At 40.9% G+C, this 9,711-nt stretch overlaps 1 pseudogene; it reads left to right on the top strand.

Moving 5' to 3' along the window:
- Nucleotides 1-3,051: 3,051 nt before the first annotated feature.
- On the top strand, nt 3,052-4,709 carry LOC119518900 (annotated as a pseudogene).
- The last annotated feature ends 5,002 nt before the right edge of the window (nt 4,710-9,711 follow it).

Raw genomic sequence — 9,711 nt, 5'->3', positions numbered from 1 at the left:
TGAGAGTTGGGAGAGCTGCTGAGGGTTGTGCAGCTCATTGGGAGTCCAGCCAGGAAGAGAACTCCTAAACCACCCTAGAATGTTATATAAGCTATCTTTCCCCAACTAGCATCATTATTCACCCTTCCTCACTCTCCACCCCTCCACACACCTTAGAATTCTACCCTTCTATTATTATTCTTGTTACAGTCTGCTCTGGGTAAGAGTTCTTTATGCATGTCTATTTCGCCCACACAAACGTGAACTTTTGCTCCTGAAAGTCAAAAGAACACGTCTGATTTATCTTTGTAGTTTTGCACAAGTAGGGATCAATAAATATTTGTCAAATATTCTCAGTTAATATCTTCATTGTTTTGCCAGCTTAGTATAAAGGACAAAATATTCAAAGGAATTTAGCACCTAGATTTGTTATAACACTAATAATATGGTAATAAAACTATTTAATACCCAATCTTCATTTTAGAGATTACTTGAGCCATAATGTTTCTGCCATATGTTTTGTTATATACATTATTGGAAAGACGTCTCTCTAGCAGCTGAGCTTTTCTCAGAGGGGTGAGTGAATGTGCTCCAGTTTTCCCCAGAAACACCTTAATTTTGTATTTCTCAATATTCAGCCCCTCCAGCTGATGCATGTTTAAAAGATTTTCACTCACAATGTTTTGCCAACATGACAGATTTTATTCACCAGTTGGGATTTTCATGGGTTCTGTAGCTTCCTATGACTTTTCATTGGGCTCATGTCTCTCTTCTTCCCTCATATTAGTAATGATTCTGTGATAAGGGAAAAGGGTTCAAATCAAGCTTTGCAGCAATTTAAATATTACTCTTTATAGTTTTTTCCCCCTCACATTTCTACAGCATCCTGGCTACTAATATTAACAGCACAGCTTGCAGCAGGCACAGACCTATTTGTCTTTATGGGTTCTTTGACCCCTAACAGTTCTTGCTCCATTTCTGAGCCCTTCCAACATAAGCCTGGCTTTAGCCTATATCTATGAGTCTCCTACAAAGGCAATCAAGAAGGACTAAGGCAACCTTTTTCTTTTCCTTCAGAGCACAGTGTACAAATTATGAACACGCACAGATTCCTGCTTTCTTTTAGTAATTCAAGTAGGAAATCTATCTATTAGGAGGGTATGTGAAGTAGCAGATTTGATTTTTTATTGAATGACACCAGGCTCATTGAATGAACTCAATATGAACTTACTGAAATCACCATGGTTGACATATACGAAAAATACCTTGAATTTCTGGTGCGCTCTTTATGGAATCAAAGTTATCTGTGCTGTTTTTAACATTGTGTAAATACGAATTTTGTTGAAGAACCTTAGAGGGGATGGCCAGAAAATAGTGCTTATTTCCCATTGAATTCAGAGAAAGTACATAATCCAATCAATATGGTATCAGCATGAGAACAGATCAGTTGACAGAACAGAAAATCCAGAAAGAGGTCATAAGGTATATGAGAATTTAATACATGACAAAATTGGTAGCTTATTTTGAGGGGGGGAAATATAGTTTACTTAAGCAATTGCTTGCACAACTAGTTCATATCTGGACCTGTAACTATAAAGAAAAAGTCAGAAGGATATAGAAAGTTGTCGATGCAAGATGTATGGAGGTTAGATATGGGCATAAGGAAGGAGTTAGAGAGAAAGGGACAAAAATAAAAATAATAAATCATAAACCCAGAATGTATTATTTTATATCACAAATTTAAATTTTAGTGTGATTCTGTATAAATATACATGGAGAAATGAAGGGGAAAGAGATCTACTGATTTGTAAGAGTAACATGTATAGTTTAATTCTTTTTGGACAAAAATAAATAAATAAATAAATAAATAAATAAATAAATAATACACTGTTTCAGTTAGGGCTTGATCAGAGAAACAGAACTTCTAGGAGTTAAATAGAATAAGGATGTGGTGCTATGCAATTGTGGAAGTTGATTGAACAGTTTATTGCTTCGTGTCCAGTATTGGGCCTGAAGTCTGCAGGGCATGCAATTAGGAAGGAAAGATGGACATGAAATGGGGTAGAGCAAGGGCAAGTTTGGACCTGTGGGGACAAGCTGGAACCATGTTGCCCTTTTAGTTCTTCCAAGCCTCCAACTTTGATGGTATGGGTGACCTGCAGAAGAAGGTGTACGTACCCTCTGTCATGGAACGAGACATGCAGTTGGCCCTGGAATAAGAGAAGCAAAGAAGGAGATTCTGTGGTAGCTGGAGAAACTGTGGGCACACCTGCTATTTTATGTAAACAAAGTGAGCCAGTAGGTCTACAACAATATGTACAAGCTGCTACATCCTTATTAACTGTTCTGGTTTGCTAATGCTGCCATTAAGCAACATACCAGAAATGGATTGGCTTTTATAGAGGGGGTTTCTTTGGTTACAAACTTCTAGTTCTAGGGCCATAAAAGTATCCAAAGTAAGGCATCAACAAGAAGATACCTTCACTGAAGAACAGCCATTGTTGTCTGGAGAACCTCTATCAGCTGGAAAGGCACATGACTGGCATCTGTTCCCGGGTTCTGGTTACAAAATGGCTTTCTCCAAAATGTCTCTGGGCTTGTCTCTCTCAGCTTCTCTGGAGCAAACTCTGAGCTAGCATCTCCAAAGCGCCAGTGTCAGCAAGCATCTCAAAAGCATCAGCATCTGTAAGCATCAGCAAGCACCAGCAAGCGTGTGGGCCTTTGTGGCCCTTTTTAAAGGATTCTAGTAAACTAGCCAAGGCCCATGCTGAATGGGCAGGGCCACATCTCCATGGAAATAATTCAGAGTTATCACCTACAGCTGGGTAAGTCACATATCCGTGGAAACAACCTAATCCAAATATCCCACAAGATTGCATTAAAGAATATGGCTTTTGGGGGGACATAATATATCCAAACTGGCACATCAACCTTCCAAATGTAAATATGTTTGCTGCTTCATTTCTGCCTTCCAAATATAATGCACATTTCTATTGCGGCTGGCATTCTGTCCCTCACTTGCTGCTGACCGTCTGCCTCTTCACCAGCACTCCCGGCCACCGCCCCACAGGAATGCTTCGAATACCCTCAGTCCTTAGGCAGATGAGGCCAGTGTCCAGGGAATTGGCTGTCATCTCATTCAGGCTTATGCCAAAGATTTAAAATTCTGTGCAAATTCCTGAGCCTTAATGCTTCAAGTTGTGGACCTTTTAGTCAATGCTGTAGCCATTGCTATGGGGCCAAAGGGAAAAATAGTGATTATTGAACAGAGTTGGGGAAGTCCCAAAGTAACAAATGATACACCAGGTGTTACCATTGCAAAGTAAATTGACATGAAGGATAAAGATAAAAATATTGGTGCTAAACTTGTTCAGGATGTTGCCAATAACACAAATGTGCTACTGTACTGGCACGCTCTGTTCCCAAGGAGGAGTTTGAGAAGATTAGACCAGGAGAGGTGTGATGTTAGCTGTTGATGCTGTAATTGCTGAACTTAAGAAGCAGTCAAAACCTGTGACAACTCCTGAAGAAATTGCTCAGGTTGCTACAATTTCTGCAGAGACAAAGAAATTGGCAACATCATTTCTGGTGCAATGAAAAAGGTTGGAAGAAAGGGTTTCATCATAGTAAAGGATGGAAAAACATTGAATGATGAGTTAGAAATTATTGAAGGAATGAAGTTTGATCGGGGTTGTATTTCTCCATATTTTATTAATACATCAAAAGGTCAGAAATAAGAATTCCAGGATGCCTATGTTCTGTTGAGTGAAAAGAAAATTTCTAGTGTCCAATCCATTGTACCTGTTCTTGAAATTGCCAATGCTTACCATGAGCCCTTGGTCATAATTGCTGAAGATGTTGATGGAGAAGCTCCAAGTACACGTTTTGAATAGGCTGAAAGTTGGTCTGCAGGTTGTAGCAGTCAATGCTCCAGGTTTTGGTGACAATAGAAAGAACCAGCTTAAAGACATGGCTATTGCTACTGGTGGGGCAGTATTTGGGGAAGGGTTGACTCTAAACCTTGAAGATGTTGAGGCTGATGATTTTGGGAAAAGTTGGAGAGGTCATAGTGACCAAAGACGATGCCATGCTCTTGAAAGGAAAATGTGACAAGACTCAAATTGAAAAACATATTCAAGAAATCACTGAGCTATTAGATGTCACAACAGATGAATAGGAAAAGGAAAAACTAAATGACCGTCTAGCAAAACTTTCAGATGGAGTAGCTGTGCTGAAGGTTGGTGGAACAAATGATGTGGAAGCAAGTGAAAAGAAAGACAGTTACAGATGCACTCAATGCTACATGAGCTGCTGTTAAAGAAGGCATTGTTCTGGGAGGTGGTTGTGCTCTGCTTTGATGCATTCCAGCTTTGGACTTACTAACTCCAGCCAAGGAAGATAAAAATATTGGTATAGAAATTATTAAAAGAACACTCAAAATTCCTGCAATGACCATTGCTAAAAATGCAGGTGCTGAAGGATAATTGATTGTAGAGAAAATTATGCAAAGTTCCTCAGAAGTTGGCTATGATGCTATGCTTGGAGATTTTGTGAATATGGTGGAAGAAGGAATTATCACTTCAGCTAAAGTTGTAAGAACTGCTTTATTGGATGCTGCTGGGGTGGCCTCTGTGTTAACCACAGCAGAAGTTGTAGTCTTAAAAATTCCTAAAGAAGAGAAGGACCCTGCATTGGGTGGAATGGGTGGTATGGGAGATGGCATGTTTTAATTCCTAGAATAGTTTACCATAATTAATGAACTGTAATGGGAAGCTCAAGGCAGTGTTTCTCACTAATAACTTAAGAAAGTCATTTGAAGAAAATGACAGAATAAAATGCTGGCTGATGTGAGAAAATCACTATAACCATCAGTTACTGGTTTCAGGTGACAATATATAATGGTTTACTGCTGTCATTGTCCATGCTTACAGATGATTTATTTTGTATTTTTGAATAAGAAGACATTTGTACCTTCCTGATACTGGGTACAAGAAGCATGCACTGGTGTACTGCTTTCAACTTAAATCACTGAGGCATTTTTATTGATTCTGTTAAAATCAGAATTTTAGTGCTTGTCATCACTAGATGAGAAGTTAAAAAGCAGCCTTTCTGAGGAACTGTGAACAAAATGAAATATCCAATTATGTGAGAAATCTTTGTGTAATAAAAATATGTTTAAAGTTCAAAAAAAATTTCTATTGTGGCCAATCCCAGCCCAAAATGATACAAAGAAGGGAATTCTAGGGAAGGAAATTCTGGGGAACATAGCCACCACATACATACAATCAAATAAAACCCCTATGCAAGTGTATGTATGTCTTTGTATTGGTATGAGTCAGGAGAAAAGCATGGAAATGTATACCCTTGGATATTAATCCTGGTTTCATCAGGGAGATGGTAGTGGAGGAATGTGGCCAGGGTTGTGAGAAGGAGGGTGGATGATCAGTCTTGCCTGGATACAACTTTTTAGTTTGTTGCTTTCACTTGCTATAAGCATGTTATTTTAGTAACTAAAAATATTAAATGAATTAAAAACATTACAAAACAAAATGACTTCACAGAGACCCTCAAATCTTTTAAATTTTTAGTCATTATTACTTTTGTTCTTTAAGCTCAAATCCCATCACTGCCACTTACAAGCTGTGTGACCTTTGAGCAAGTTATTTTTCTAGCTCTATACCTTGTTTTCTTCATTTGTAAAATGGACACAGTAATAATAATGAAAGCACCTGGCTTATAGAGTTGTCATGAAGTTTAAATGAGAGCTGTGAAGTACCTAGAATAGTGCCTGACAAATAGCATGTGCTTAATAATATTAGTTATCATTATCATTATCATTATATCATTAATAATGTATTTGAATGGAAATCACTTTCCTCCTTTTCATTCTTTATCAACTCAATTCTATCCTGTCAAATCAAGAAAAGAAGGAAGAGAAGGGATCAGATTTAAAACAGAGCTGCTCCAGAAGGCTGCCACTGGACCACGGATCATTGAGTTGTGACCCAGGGTAGTCATTAAAAGATGTCAATGGTGAAAAGACACAAGGTCAAGTAATGCTTATCCACAAAAAGCCTGGGACTGAAACAGGCAGTTCTGGCTGTATATGTAATATGCATGTGTGTACATGCATGTGTGTGTGTTCCATGGATTAGCATAAACATGCTTGTGTATAAATTGGAAAGAAAATATCAACAACTGAGAATGAGTGCACATAGCAAAGGCTTTTAAATGCCAGCAAAGAATGTTAGGTCACTGTGCCCTATAGTGTCTTGTATTTTCTAACATACACCTAAGAGTTAAAAGAAGGGATTGCTAGCATAATCATTTATACACTCAGAACCTGGCAATATACTTCACTGTATTTGATGTTAGCATGGAAGCATTTATTTATTTAAAATTACTCAGAATACAGCATAAAGAGTTATTCTGGAGGTATGAAATGTGTCCAAACTGCAAAGAAATCCTCCTCCTGCACTTTTGACATACTGTGACCACTGTAAAGAGAAAATGAGGATTCTTTTGTTTCTAGATGCTGCAGGAGGAAATGAAACAATAGGGCATGAACATGGTTCTCAACCTTTTTCTGATGGGGGCACACGTGGCTGACTAATGTTCCCTAGCACAATGCTCGTCTAAATGCAATTCCCAGCACACTAGCTATTACTTCATCTCATTCACTGCCACCCGAGAGCATTTCAGGATACAAATGAGTGAGACTGACATTGGAATAGGATAATCTTTTAGACATTCTATTTTTTTAATTAAAAATATAATACATGAATATATTCTCATTGAAAAAGACTAAATCAATCCATAAATGTATAGAATATACCTCTGTATGGCTCCCCCACACCCACAATCCTACTCTCCATAGAAAGAAATTAAAATGCCATTAACAGTGCATTTACATGCTACACACACACACACACACACACAGACACAGAGATAGATGTTTTTTCTCTATGAATAGGATTATGTTTTAGATATTTTTCAGTGACTTGCTTTTTTCTAATTAACATAACATCATATCTTGAATATCTTTAGAAATACATCTTATCCTTTGTAACAGCTGTATAATATTGGTTTGTATAAATGAACAATATTTTATTTAATTTCTCCTTTAACTGCAGATAATTATGTTGTTTCTTTTTTATTATTAAAAACAATATTGCACTGAATATACCTGCTCATCCTTGTACATTTCTCTCTGGGCACAAATGTATTTATTAAGAACAGATACATAGAAGTGGAATTGCTGGGTCAGAAGGTACTCACATTTTATCTTTTCTAGTATTTAATTAAATGCAAAATGTCCCAAAACCAATTTACACGTTCACCAGTGACATATATTTTTCATTCATTCAAAAAAGGTGCATTCAGTGGCCACTTACTTCTATCTACTTACCTACCTATTTATCTATCTACAAATCTAATAAGGCAGATCACGGAGGAAAATAAACCAGGTTAAAAGATTATCAGTAGGGGAGAACCTAAGATGGCGGCTAGGTGAGACAGGGCAAAAAAACACTTCCATGAAAAATACTAGATAAAAAGCAGAAAGTGACCCAGAACACTACTAGCGATGCACCAGCTGGACAAGGTCTGCTAAAACCACAGGGACTGTGCACTTGGTGAAACCGGGAGTCTGCATTCTGAAACAAGTGAGTAAGCCAGCTGAAAGTCCCACGGCCAGGCTGCGGTGTGGGGAAACTGTGGGTTGGCATTTGGAGACGGACTAGTTCTTTTTAAAACAAACAAACAAACAAACAAACAAAAACCCGGGAGCGGCTGCTGATACGGCAGTGAGAACTGCACAGTGAAGCACTGCAGGAGAGGGTTGTAGCCAATGCCTTGGTGTCTGGCATGGAGGATAGCCCTCCCCACACCTGCTGCTGATTGTCCCAAGGCCAGAGAGACAGAGGGGAGAGCCAAAAGGAGAAAGAAAACACGCCCCTTGAAGCCAGCTTCCCAGTGTGCTGGCGACACTCCTGCCCAGGCCGGACCCACAGCCCAGAGCTGCACCAGGAAACCCAGTGTGACAGGTAGTGTATCCCACAGCACCCCGCACACGCCACAATATCGGCCGTGGACAGTGGCCTTTGGTGCACCCACAGCTAGTTGTCCCGGAGATGGGAAGGCAGAGCTGTGTGAAAAGGAGGGGTTGATATGCCCCATTCAGCCATTTTTGCATCAGGCTGGGGGCACCCCTGCATGGCCTGGCAGCCTGGGGCTTCCCATGAGGGAAGGCATGCACTTGTGATGTAGCACAGCCTTCCCTCAGCAGAGGTCCTGGAAGATCACAGCTATCAAGCAAAGCAAATGCCAAGAGGCCAAAAACAACTGAAAATCTTAAAGAATTTGATAAAACCAGATGATATGGAGAACCCAATCCCAAACACCCAAATCAAACGATCAAAAGAGACACAGTGGAGGAACCTAAGATGGTGACTAGGTGAGACAGAGAAAAAAACACCTTCATGGAAAACACTAGATAAAAAACCAGAAAGGACCCAGAACACCACTTCCAAAGTAGCAACAGCTAGACAAGTTCTGTTAAAGCCACTGGGAATGTGCGTTTGGTGAAACCAAGAGTCTGCATTCTGAAACGAGTGAGTGAGTAGGCTGAATCCCTCGGCCACACTGCATCGGGGGGCAACGGTGGGTTGGAGTTTTTAAAAAAATAAAAGAAGCCCAGGAACAGCTGCAGATAAGACGGGAGCAGTCTGGACTAACGCCTCGGTGTCTGGGGTGGAGGATACCCCTTCCCACACCCACTGCTGATTGTCTCAGGTCCAGGGAAATAAAGGGGAGATGCACAACTTGCAGCCGTCTCCCCAGCGGGCGGGGCTACTCCTGCCTGGGGCCGAACACACAGCACAGAGCCGAGCCAAGAAACCCAGCCTCCCAGCCGTCTCCCCAGCAGGCGGGCTGCTCCTGCCCTGCGAAACACACAGCACAGACCCGAGATAAGAAACCCATACTGACAGGGAGTCTTTCCTGCAGCACCGCTCACACGACACAATATTGGCCGTGGACAGTGGCCTTGAATACACCCACGGCTGATTGTCTCGGAGCTGGGAGAGCGGAGCTGTGGGAAAAGGGGGAAGTTAATGTGTCCCATTCAACCGTCTTTGAAGCGGGCTGGGAACGCCCCTACACAGCCCGGCGGCCCAAGGCTTCCCTGGAGGCCAGCACTCACTTGTGACATGGCACGGCCCTCCCCCCTCTCAAGTGAAGTCCTGGAAAAGCACAGCAGGGAGGGGGGAACTGCTCAGAAATCCCAGGGAACCTACATCAATACCAAGGACTTCTGTGTCAGCGGCAGAGAACAGCCTTAAATCTCTGGCAACACCTGGGAGGTTTGATTGTTAAACCTGCCCTTCCTCCCTAATCACTCAAGGCACACGCCCCTCATTGAGGGCAGACAGCACCGACAACACACCCAAATTAAGTGCACCAATTGGACCCCAAAAGAATCAGGTCCCCACATACCACAAAGTTGGGGAGAACTGACTTGAGGGGAATAAGTGACTCACAGATGCCATCTGCTGGTTAGTTAGAGAAAGTGTATGTCACCAAGCTGCAATTCTAACAAATTAAAGATCAAGTAAAGCAAATGCCAAGAGGCCAAAAACAACAGAAAATCTTAAAGCATATGATAAAACCAGACGACATGGAGAACCCGAACCCAAACACTCAAATCAAAAGATCCGAAGACACACAGTTCCT

This window comes from Choloepus didactylus, chromosome 22, assembly GCF_015220235.1.
Source record: "Choloepus didactylus isolate mChoDid1 chromosome 22, mChoDid1.pri, whole genome shotgun sequence".
In the NCBI taxonomy this organism is placed as follows: Eukaryota; Metazoa; Chordata; class Mammalia; order Pilosa; family Megalonychidae; genus Choloepus; species Choloepus didactylus.
This window is presented reverse-complemented; position numbering and strand designations above follow the sequence as displayed.